The following is an 11,752-nucleotide window of genomic DNA, read 5'->3' as shown; positions in this document are numbered from 1 at the left end:
GCAAGAAGAATAAAAAAAATGTGATGGCGTCCAAATGGGATGGTGTCAAAATGGGATGACGTGCTATTGTTATGACACGGTAGTAAAATGACGCTTGGCTTGTGAAATGTCGCGACAATGGGATGGGGGATAAATGGAATACGGTGAAACGGCATGGCGGCCAAATGGGATATGGTGTCAAAATGGGATGTCGCGCTATTGTTATGACATGTTAGTAAAATGCCCTGTCACGTAGTCTCAGACCAAATTGGAAATCCATAGCATCATCATTATAATCATCCTCATCTCATTAATCATCCAAAATTATAAATTTTATAAAATGACGCTTGGCTTGTGAAATGTCGCGAAAATGGGATGGGGAAAAAAATGGGACGGCGGCAAAATGGGATTGCACCAACATGGGATGTGGATCAGCCACTAGATTTCCAATTTTAAAGTCTTAGGTATGACCCGGTGTGACGTTTTCATCTTTCGCCGTGTTGATATTTCGATTTTCGGCCTCGTTGATCTAGTATAAACTCTACACTGAACAAAAAAAAACACCCTTCGATAGTACTGATGAGCGACCTTGTGTACCTTACATTCATGGGGCCAAATTTGTCCAACCAATTATTTTATTTAACTTAGAAATTTGATTCATCCTAAAATGTTTCCCTTCTTACTCAAGGGACGTAACCACTCGGTACACGTTTTCGAAGAATTCGATTTTGGGAGTGAAATCTATTTAATTTCACAACCAATTTTTTTCACATGCAAGAAACTGACATGCTTTTCGTCCATAAATAATTTCTCTTCTTAATTTTACCAGGAAACAACATTTCGGTCTCGAGTAAATATCGAGGGGGAAATATGTACACAGGCAAAAGATGAAATCGTGACACCGGCCGAGGTTCAAACCCACGACCTCCCGATCACGGGGCGGACGCCTTACCACTAAGCTAATCGTGCCGGTTTACCCTTGAGTGACAGACGGACAGACAAAAGAATATACAGACAGACCGTAATTAACACAAACACACACACTCAGCAGAGCAAAGCGGTATAACACACAAACTCAGCAGAGCAAGGCAGTATTACACACACAGACTCTGCAGAGCAACTAAGTCGGTGACACACAGACACAGTTATTTGGGGACGATGTTTGCTGTACAGCAGTGAAATGGGGACGTCCAAAAACCGATAGCTCTGCGCTGTGCTATGAATGGTTTCATCAGTTACATATGGCGCTAGGCGACATAAGAGTATTTCCAATCCAGTCAGTAGCTAGCATTCACGACCCTGACAACGGATGGTTTGAGTCTGATTTATGAGAATGAGAATGAGGGAGAGAGAGTTGTATTAAATTGAATTGAATTAAATTGAATTGAATTTATCTTTCTCTTAACACTGTAACAGAACAAGAAATGCTAAAATGTTTTTTTTCCATCCCGCCCTCGCCCATTGAGTTGAAATAGAAGTTAACCACATTATGTTTGAAAATGTTCCAGTGCTTTATGTACAATAATGTTTCAATACAATCATAGTGTATTAACATTTTACCAGTATCAGCTGCAAAATAGAAGTAGTGCTTTACAAGTTTCGAAAGAGAAACAGCATGTAATGATACGTAAATGGTGTACAGCAGTGAATTGGGGACTGTTTCCCAAACAGCAGTCAGATGGGGTCTGGTTGTTGTACAGCAGTCATTTGGAGGCACAAGCTAAAACTGCTTCAGAGATGTGTGTTTTTCATTGGCTTTGATCTCCGCTGAGAGGGAGAGAGTCAGAAAGAGCGACATAGACAGATAGACAGAGACAGAGAGACAGACCGAGACAACAAAGGAGAGGTTAAGGACACCCCCTTACCCTTGAGTGACAGACGGACAGACAAAAGAATATACAGACAGACCGTAATTAACACAAACACACTCAGCAGAGCAAAGCGGTATAACACAAACTCTGCAGCAAGGCAGTATTACACACACACACACACACTCTGCAGAGCAACTAAGTCGGTGACACACAGACACAGGTATTTGGGGACGATGTTTGCTGTACAGCAGTGAAATGGGGACGTCCAAAAACCTGTGCTTGTTTGTTTGTTTGTTTGCTTCACGCCCAGCCGACCACGAAGGGCCATATCAGGGCGGTGCTGCTTTGACATATAACGTGCGCCACACACAAGACAGAAGTCGCAGCACAGGCTTCATGTCTTACCCAGTCACATTATTCTGACACCGGACCAACCAGTCCTAGCACTAACCCCATAATGCCAGACGCCAGGCGGAGCAGCCACTAGATTGCCAATTTTAAAGTCTTAGGTATGACCCGGCCGGGTTTCGAACCCACGACCTCCCGATCACGGGGCGGACGCCTTACCACTAGGCCACCGTGCCGGTATGGTTTGAGTCCTATTTATGAGAACGAGAATGAGGGAGAGATGATTGTATTGAATTGAATTGAATTAAATTGAATTGAATTGATCTTTATCTTAACACTGTAACAGAATAGGAAATGCTAAACTACTTTTTTTTTTCATCCCGCCCTCGCTCATTGAGGTGAAATAGAAGTTAACCACATTATGTTTGAAAATGTTTCCAGTGCATTATGTACAATAATGTTTTAATACAATCATAGAGTATTAACGTTTTACCAGTATCAGCTGCAAAATATAGTAGTAGTGCTTTACGAGTTTTGCAAGAGAAGCAGCATGTAATGATACGTAAATGTGATACAACAGCGATCAAAGTTCAAGTCTGAAGGTAGGCTCTGAGAAGTGTAACCAGTGCATGCAAATCCTTGGCGATATGATTTATCTCAATAAGGTACAGTGTTCGTCGCACATCCGCAGGCTCCTCAATAAATGCCAGTCGTTCTGATTCATCATAACTCATGTCTGCTTTGTCCCTGAATAACGTCCAGTACAATGTTTCAGCTTTGGTACAATCGTAGGTGAACATGAAGTCATCTGATTTTGCAAGCAGCTGTTTGGATGAAGCATTGTACACCATTCTAATCACTTTCTTTCGTGTTCTGGGGTTCGTAGTAATTTCTAAAGCAAGTGCTTTTACTTCCCCTAGACTGTACTCCCTTTCCAAAGCATCCTTTTCAGCTTTAGTCAACTGCTTTTCCACTGGTTCCTCTGTATCACTCTCTGACGTAAAATATCTGTCCTTGTCACTGTCAGTGGCCACGCATGTGGAGTCAACGGATTGCTGCAAGGCAGGTTCCGTCAGCTTGGATGGAATGTGGCTCCGTGATTCACGTGCTTCAATGTTCACAACACAGCTTGCCTCGCTGTCAATGCGTTCGCCGGCGTGTAGTCTCATTTTCTGTTTGTGCCTAACGTCGGGAACTTTGTCGTACGTGTTTGTGTGAATTATGCCTGATGTTGTGCTGGCATGATTTCGCAGATGATCGATCAGCTGTATCAACAGAAGAAACGCATACCTCTTTGCTGTTAAATTGTTGGGATCATTGTCTGTCACGTCTGAGCTGCGAAGGGGTTTTGTTTACGTTGCGTTGACTAGCTCGGCAAATGGCGGCCTGTTGGTTCTCTGTGCTGAGCAGTTGAAGTGTGACTGTGGCTCCTTCTCATTCTCCGGTGACTTTCCAGTACTTGACATAGTGGTCAGCTGGCAGGCCTGTCAAGGTAGCTTCCACAGCAGTTGGTAGTCCAACGACAGGCATTTTCTTCACTTGTTCAAGTAAATTGCTGGAGCGAAAAATGTGTGCTGCCGGAGGGACAGATAGAGAGAGAGAGAGAGAGAGAGAGAGAGAGAGAGAGAGAGAGAGAGAGAGAGAGAGAGAGAAAGAGAGAGAGAGAGAGAGAGACAATGACAATGACAATTCTTTATTTAACGAGGGTAGTAGATTAAGCAGTGGTCTGCTTTTTTACATCCAGCCCTCGCCCTAAAGAGGGACTAACTAAAAAAATGAAATAAAAAATACAAGATAAAAATTAGAAAATAGATAACTAAAATTCTACATTTTAACAGATAACTAAAGTGAAAACACATTATACATATGTACACAAAATGCATTACATTGAGGTAAATTGCGAGTTGATTGATGTGAATTAAGTGGTATAGTGCAGCTTGCACTTTCTCAACATCATGCTCTAATCCATACATTACATTTTTAAAGAAAATCAATCAAACAAGCAAGACATTGCCAAGATCATCACACATCTAAATACATGTAGTGGTTGGTTTGTAAGTCCCTTCATTCGAAAAGGGTTTGTGTACATTATACCAATAAAGAGGAGAGGGGCATGTTTAATACAAAAATTGTATTTGTAATTGTAGAGAGAGAGAGAGAGAGAGTGAGAGTTGGGGTAATTAAATAAGTGAGAAAGACAGAGACAGAGTGAGAGAGACGGACAAACAGACGGACAGACATACGGACAGACAGTAACCTGCGAGAGAGAGGAAGACAGACAGATAAGCACACAGTCAAAAACCGGAGAAAAAAAAAATCATAGAAAGAGATAGAGATAAAAGACACAATTGCAACAGCTCTGCAGATTTCTTTCCTACGTGTTTGTTTAAAACAAATCTGACAGAGAAAGGAGAACAAAACAGAGAGAGAGTAGGAAAGAGAAAGTGTGTAAGAGAGAGAGAGAGAGAGAGAGAGAGAGAGAGAGAGAGGGGGGGGCGAGAGAGAGAACGGGAGAGAGAGATGACAATGATGATTTAACGTTGTTATAGTACAATGAATAGGGTTAGAGGCTATCACGCAGCAAACTCTCCAAGAGAGGGAAATAAAGAGATATATCATCATCATCATCATCATCATCATCATCATCATCATCATCATCATCATCATCATCATCATCATCATCATCATCGACATCGGCATCGGTATTGGGATCAGCATCGTCACCTACATGTGTCTTTTCATGTTGTTTTTTTGTTTGTCGGCTTGTCTAGTCTGTCTGTCTCTGTCTCAGTCTCTGTGTCTGTCTGTCTGTCTGTCTGTCTGTCTGTCTGTCTGTCTGTCTGTCACGGGCTTGGGGTCTCTGTTTAATTTCGTCTGTTTTCCGTTGTTGCATCTTATTTGCATAACCATCTTCGATAATCATTTGGTCGAAATTTGCCAGGAATAAACCATCATTTGTAATACATTATGCTGACTGTAAGAGAGAGAGAGAGAGAGAGAGAGAGAGAGAGAGAGAGAGAGAGAGAGAGAGAGAGAGAGAAGGAGAGAGAGAGAGAGAGAGAGACAGACAGACAAACAAACAAACAGACAGACAGACACACAGACACGCAGACAGACACCAAAGGTTGAGAATAGAGAGAAAACAAGAAAAGTGTGAAGCAGCCGTGCATATTTCTTTTTTGCATAATCCGTGAAAGTAACCTAAGAGAGAGAGAAGAACAGGCAGACAGGCAGGAATGTGTGTGTGTGTGTGTGTGTGTGTGTGTCTGTGTGTCTGTGTGTCTGTGTGTGTGTGTAGAGTGATTCAGACTAAACTACTGTACCGATCTTTGTGAAATTTGACAGGAGAGTTCCTGGGTATGATATACCCGAACGTTTTTTTCATTTTTTTGATAAATGTCTTTGATGACGTCATATCCGGTTTTTCGTGAAAGTTGAGGCGGCACTGTCACGCCCTCATTTTTCAACCAAATTGGTTGAAATTTTGGTCAAGTAATGTTCGACAAAGCCCGGACTTCGGTATTACATTTCAGCTTGGTGGCTTAATTAAATTAAAAATTAATTAATGACTTTGGTCATTAAAAATCAGAAAAATGTAAAAAAAATAAATTATAAAACGATCCACATTTACGTTCATCTTATTCTCCATTATTTGCTGATTCCAAAAACATATCAATATGTTATATTTGGATTAAAAACAAGCTCTGAAAATTAAAAATATAAAAATTAGTATCAAAATTAAATTTTCCAAATCAATTTAAAAACACTTTCATCTTATTCCTTATCGGTTCTTGATTCCAAAAACGTATAGATATGATATGTTTGGATTAAAAACACGCTCACAAAGTTAAAACGAATAGAGGTACAGAAAAGCGTGCTATCCTTCTCAGCGCAACTACTACCCCGCTCTTCTTGTCAATTTCACTGCCTTTGCCGTGAGCGGTGGCTGGCGATGCTACGAGTATACGGTCTTGCTGCGTTGCATTGCGTTCAGTTTCATTCTGTGAGTTCGACAGCTACTTGACTAAATGTTGTATTTTCGCCTTACGCGACTTGTTTTTGTTTTGTTTTAATAAACTGAGAGAGTAAGAAAAAGACAAAAAGAGAGACAGAGCTAGAAATACAGAGAGACAGACAGAGAGACGGACCGACCGACAGAATTAGTGCGAGATAGAGATAGAGAGACACACAAACAGGGACAGACAGACAGAGACCGACATTTTGAGAAGAATGAAGAGAAAACCAGCAGTATTATATGCATAGTCTTAAGCTGTGTTTCTATATCGCGACGCGATGGCAGCACGATAGTTGCGGCGAGGTGGCGGCAGCGTCAAAACCGATCGCAACAGTAATATCAAAGAACGCATGTTTCCATATGTGCGATGCGACGGATGCTTCATCTGGGGATTTAATCAAGTTTGAGTGAATCTTTCTTGAAGGTTTTTCTTTGTATTCATAAATTATGAGTAATCTAAGCTTAATTAGTTTGGACAACATTTTGGATGAAATTATTGCTGCTGCAGGAACATTGAATTGGCAAGTCTGTAACAGTAATCGTCTCTCTGACCCCCCCCCCCCCCCTTGCTTGCTGAAAAATAAAATTAACTCTCTTCCCGTCCTCTGTCACATCCTCTGATTCTTTTGCTGTATCTTTTCCTCTTTTTTTGGTAAAAATTGTATCTTGTCTGTCTTACATTTATAACAAGGGGATAAGCGATTCTCTGACCTTGACATAACGTGAAATAATAATTCCTATCTAGATGTACATATTTATAACCACATTTAATATAAGCTTAGCTTATTGTGTGGTTACAAATGTTTATATCGCATATATATGCAAGTTATCCAAAGAATGAAATTGTTTTGAGACCTATAGCACCGTTAGTTTGTCAGAACAGGAGGTGGTCCATATCAGGCAGTTGTCCATGTTAGGCTATTTTCCCTTACGACCAGGGTGTGCTTATTGCGTGTCTTATGAGAAACAGACCGCGTGCAGAAACACACACACACTATGATGTGTTGTCGTATTATTTTTGCTTTGGTCAATCGTAATATTTTCCCACGGTCTTCCCAACGCATGCGATGTCACTTTCCATTGAGCGTTTTTGCCACCATTTGGCAAGGAGTTATCAGCTGAGATAAAACGGCTGTAAGTAGAACGCGAAAATCACACCTGGACTCGATCCGACCGACTGGTTCTTGTATACGCAAGAGCACTTGATAGTCTCTGCCGCGGATCATAAAATCGTATAATCTGCTGATTTTCGCATCCCGAATCTACTCAGCTTCGTCCCAATAGGCCCACTTAAAACATCACACGCGGAATTTAAATTAGCTAAGATGGACAACTGGACACCACATGTGAGAACCACGCACCAAGACATTGTCAGCATTGAGAGAATGTTTTCACGGAATTGTTTCACGATTCTGTGACACTGTTATATTGCGGGGTTATGATATTTTCTTCGTTTCTGATTTGAATTCATGTAAATGAAATCAAGTTAAAATTAAACACTATTGTTTTTTTAGAAACCAATGCGGACCCTGAAAGAAATAACGTTTCACTCAGATAAATTTTATCCAGCCTGTCACGTTTTTCATTTATACATTTTGACAGAAAAAAGAAAATAACAAAAGAAAAATTAACACATCTGTGTGGGATTAAAATCAAACGTCGATTTGTGTTACTAAAGTTACTGACCACCATGTGCATGCGAACATTTGCTGCTCCCCCCCCCCCCCCTCCACATCGTAATCGTATCGGCTCTGTCTCATTTTGCCCACCACCCCTCCACCTCTCCCCAGGACCCCCCCCCCCCCCCACCTTCCTTTTCAGTAAATAGCCCTTCAGTCGGAGCGGCAGTTGTCGCCACGCATCAGACTTTTTTTGAATAATTATGTGCGGTTTTTAGTATCTCCTTTACAAAGCTGATCTGATAATTAACTATCTTTTTTTTTGCAAGCAAACGACAAATTCGCCTCAAAAAATGTTATTGACAGTGCATATAGAAAAGGTAGCAAAAAAACTTGCGGGGACAAAGTGGGCGAGGGAGAGCCTGGGTGGTCAAACGGGGGCCGTGCCATGCCATATGTCACCTGCTGGTTAAACGAAAGGTTTAAAGGAACAGATATCGCACACAATATTTTGATCTTTTGATCAGTCAACCATCAATTTTGTACATCAACCCCAACAGTGTTGTTGTCCAAAAATAAAAGAATTGCATTCTGTCCTCAAACTGAACGGTAGTTCAAAGTTAAAGGGATATTGACCAAAGTGCTTTTGAGGAACAATAAAACACTCTCCCCAAAATAAAGACGCAAAAAAAACACCCCACACAAATAAATAAAGAAAGAAAGAAGCAAAACAGATTTACAAGGAAATTAATTATGTTCATGGTATGCTAGCGCTGTTTTTATTTTATTGTATAATAAGCATGCTGATACCGGGATGCAGTATACGTTAAATGTAAATGATATAATGCTGACTATCTAAATGTGAATCAAAAAACAAGAAAGGTAGGTTTTTTATTATTTTTTTTAATTTAAATGTGAACCAGAAAAGATGCATTTCTTTTAAATTGATGGCGCCGTCAAAAACAAAAACTAAATTCTTGGTTACAAAATCAAATGAATCTTAGTAGTCGATAGTTTAGTACTATTTGTCACTTTATTAGAGGTGGTTTGACTGAGTTGCCGACTTCTCCGCTTTAATTCCTTTTCAGTTTTATCTGTACACTCTTTGTTTTCATGCGATACGTGTAACACTTTTCCCGACCTCGCACATGATGGACAGCATTCATTGGAGCGATATGTTTTCACCGGGTTTTCGCAAAATTGTATTTCATGCCACGCTATTATCGATTACCTCAAATTAAAAAAGAAACAAAGAAAAACTCCGGACAAGCGCACAAGGTAGAACCAGCGGTCAGTGCATGGGACTGCAAAAGTGCGCGTGTGCGTATGCGTGTGAATACATTTTTTTTTTAAAACTAGTTAGTGTCAATATCGATCGAATGTCATTTCGATCACGTTTCAGTTTAGCGGACAAGCGTAATCGGATTCAACATACGCATACACACTCACATAGTCGGAAGAGTCGTCGAACAGGGAAAAAAATGACAAAGTAAAATATTGTAAATTGAAAAATGTTTGTGTAATTTTGCGATGAGACAGAGACAATCTGGGAAGGAAGTTTATACCCAAGTAATACTATCGAACGGGTTAGTCCGTAAGCTGCGGACAAATATTCTTACTCAAAGAGAAAAATGAAACAGGATTTTTTCAGTAAATGTAAGCTTACAGGGCTGCCGATGGGGAAAGACTGAACCACCTAAACAAATAGCAGTTCACATCGGTTGATGATTCTTCAGTCCCACAGAACTTCGGTCCATTAGGAAGTAGCCCTGTTGATTTGCTAGATTAACATCACATCGCTACCCGAACCGATTTTTATTGAAAATAAACACTTTTTTAAGCTCAGATATAATTTATCTGTAAGTTACATCACGTCTACAGTCGTTGACACAATCTAAAAACTCTATCAAATTACTCCGCCAAAGTTCCGACAAACTTACTACACATATATGCGTCGTCTGCATGTGTTGCGCGCGCAGTTCGGGGCGTGGCTTATTAAAAAAAAAATAAAAAAAACCCGTATTAGTCTTTTTTTTTTTAAGAGTTAAATTCAGATAGCACTTCATTTGGACAGCCTTGAGAAAACGGCCGTACAATACGTGTATATCTTCTTTTATCGAGAAGGAGATTAACAGCGGTGGGGTTTCAGTCATGCTTTCTAACGCCAGCTTCAATTTCAGATAATGTTAGGAGATTTCAAAATGCAAGGGGGTGGGGGTATAGAGTGGGGGGTATTTTCTCTGAATCGTTTATAAGGAAGGAATGTGTTTTTTAGACCCCAATCGTCAATGTTGAAGGTCCGGTATTAAAACTTGCCGCCAGTGTCTGACAAAATTAGACTCAGTTTAAAATTACCCTTGACAATTTGTGCGTGAGACAGACTGATTGCCGAACGGAAAATGGAATCACTCATGTGGCGCAGTGAAGTGTAGCCAAGTACCTGCTATGTCCTTCAGCAGAAGTGGCGGAGTGCCTGTCATCTGTTTCTCATTTAGTGGCCTCACAGTGGCCAAAGATTGGATTTGATGTGACTTTTAGTACACACTTGTGAGCGTGATCTGGTAATTTCCCTTCGCTTGCGTCTGACTTTCCCGTCTTAAGCTAACATACGAGAACAAACATAATATGCAAAATTGCAAGGATCGACCTCCTTGCATGAAAAGTCAACAACACTTTGTTATTTTCTCATTGTATAGAAACCTAAAATGTGACAGCAGCCCACCGAAGTCTGTTCACTCGAAATCGTTCTGACAATTATGTTTTATGTTCAAAGATATGTTTAAATTCAAATTCCAACGACAAAAAAAAGAGAGATAGAGAGAGAGAGAGAGAGAGAGACAGACAGACAGACAGACAGACAGACAGAGAGAGAGACAGACAGACAGATAGACAGACAGAGAGACAGAGAGACAGACAGACAGACAGACAGACAGACAGACAGACAGACAGACACAGACAGACACAGACAGACACAGACAGAGAGAGACAGAATCAAATGTAAAGCGAACTGTTTAAACCTGTTGCGATAATTAATGTACAGTTCTGTAAAAATAAACTGTACTCTTAGTGCCCGACCCGACTCCCCAAACCTACGTCGCGGTTATCTGACGCTCTCTCTACGTCGTGCCTCTGCGTGCCTCCATTACAGAGAAATGGAAGGTGAAAATCTTTGTGTCAGTTTGACTCTTGATTTTAAACAAGTCGCGTAAAGGCGAAAATACAACATTTAGTCAAGCTGTCGAACTCACAGAATGAAACTGAACGCTATGCAATTTTTCAGCAAGACCGTATACTCGTAGCATCGTCAGTCCACCGCTCATGGCAAAGGCACTGAAATTGACAAGAAGAGCGGGGTAGTAGTTGCGCTGAGAAGGATAGCACGCTTTTCTGTACCTCTCTTCGTTTTAACTTTCTGAGCGTGTTTTTAATCCAAACATATCATATCTATATGTTTTTGGAATCAGGAACCGACAAGGAATAAGATGAAAGTGTTTTTAAATTGATTTCGAAAATTTAATTTTGATCATAATTTTTGTAATTTTAATTTTCAGAGCTTGTTTTTAATCCAAATATAACATATTTATATGTTTTTTTAATCAGAAAATGATGAAGAATCAGATGAACGTAAATTTGAATCGTTTTATAAAAAAAATAGGCCTATTTTTTTTTACAATTTTCAGATTTTTAATGACCAAAGTCATTAATTATTTTTTAAGCCACAAAGCTGAAATGCAATACCGAAGTCCGGGCTGTAAAAGTTGTTTCAATTTGTTTCCATTTAAAACGTCCGCTACTGGCACCTCAGTCGGACCATACATAACACTCTGAGAAGTAACCAAAGTGTTTTCTTTTAAAGTAATTTGTAACTCTCCGCTCCGCACGCCAACCAAAACAATTCCTGGGAGACGCCTACATCGTTCGGAAAAAAAACCCACAAAAAAACTGTTCCGAGCCAGGACTGAACTAGAAATGGTTTCCAT

The sequence above is a fragment of the Littorina saxatilis genome, linkage group LG12 (genome assembly GCF_037325665.1).
Source record: "Littorina saxatilis isolate snail1 linkage group LG12, US_GU_Lsax_2.0, whole genome shotgun sequence".
Lineage (NCBI taxonomy): Eukaryota > Metazoa > Mollusca > Gastropoda > Littorinimorpha > Littorinidae > Littorina > Littorina saxatilis.
The sequence above is the reverse complement of the archived record's forward strand: the minus strand, read 5'-3'. Positions refer to the sequence as shown.